Source organism: Myotis davidii, unplaced genomic scaffold (genome assembly GCF_000327345.1).
Source record: "Myotis davidii unplaced genomic scaffold, ASM32734v1 scaffold781, whole genome shotgun sequence".
In the NCBI taxonomy this organism is placed as follows: Eukaryota; Metazoa; Chordata; class Mammalia; order Chiroptera; family Vespertilionidae; genus Myotis; species Myotis davidii.
In genome coordinates, this window is record NW_006291488.1 from 915,403 (window position 1) to 916,505 (window position 1,103).

Below are 1,103 nucleotides of genomic sequence, written 5' to 3' on the forward strand. Positions count from 1 at the left end.
GCCGCCCCCCGCCCCCTGGCCCCCCGCTCAGTGCGTTTCCTCCTTTGCTTCTCTAGTAGTGGGACTTCCATTCAGCCAGCTTTCCGGCGGGTCTGGACGATGGTCGCTCTGGATTTGGGTTGTAGTTGGATGATGTTGCGGGAGGCGGCGAGTACAGGCCTTAACTTGCTTCGCCTTGGAGCACTTGGTGTGTTTTGGAAATGAACCCCTGGTCGGATGCGTCACTGGCAGATATGTCCTCCCTGCGTGGGCTCCCTTGTCGTGCGGTGGCTCCTTTGGCTGGGCAGAGCCTTTTACTCTGATGGGGTCCCATGTGTTTGTTTTCTCCCGAGTTTCCTTTGCCCTCGGAGATGTATCGGCAACATTTCTGTTCTGTTCTGTGAGCTTTACTGCCCGTGTTTTCTTCCCAGATGATGTCAGGGCCCAGCCCGGCCTGGCCCGGCTCTGAGCGGCTGTGAGTCCAGGTGTGTCCCCCTAAACAGTGATGGCGAACCTTCTGAGCTCGACGTGTCAGCATTTTGAAAAACCCTAACTTCACTCTGGTGCCGTGTCACATATAGGAATGTTTTGATATTTGCAACCATAGTAAAACAAAGACTTATATTTTTGATATTTATTTTATCTATTTAAATGCCATTTAACAAAGAAAAATCAACCAAAAAAATGAGTTCACGTGTCACCTCTGACACATGTGTCATAGGTTCGCCATCACTGGCCTAACCTCTCCCCCCGACCAGGCCAGGACCAGCTCTTCCTGAAGCCCTGCCCGCTGTGCTACCTGCTGGGAACTGAGTTCAAGTTCCTCCCTTATCCTCTGCTCACGGAGACACAGGTCAGTTCCTGGGCGGGGGCAGACGGAGCTCTCCCCCCGACCAGGCCAGGGCCAGCTCTTCCTCAAGCCCTGCCCGCTGTGCTACCTGCTGGGAACTGAGTTCAAGTTCCTCCCTTATCCTCTGCTCACGGAGACACAGGTCAGTTCCTGGGCGGGGGCAGACGGAGAAGCCCTGCGAGGCTGCGGGGGATGAGGATGAGTCTGTTGCAAAAGCCGGTGGCCACCGCCCCATCAGACAGGACAGTCCCCCCAGCAAAGGGGCTGCAGGCGG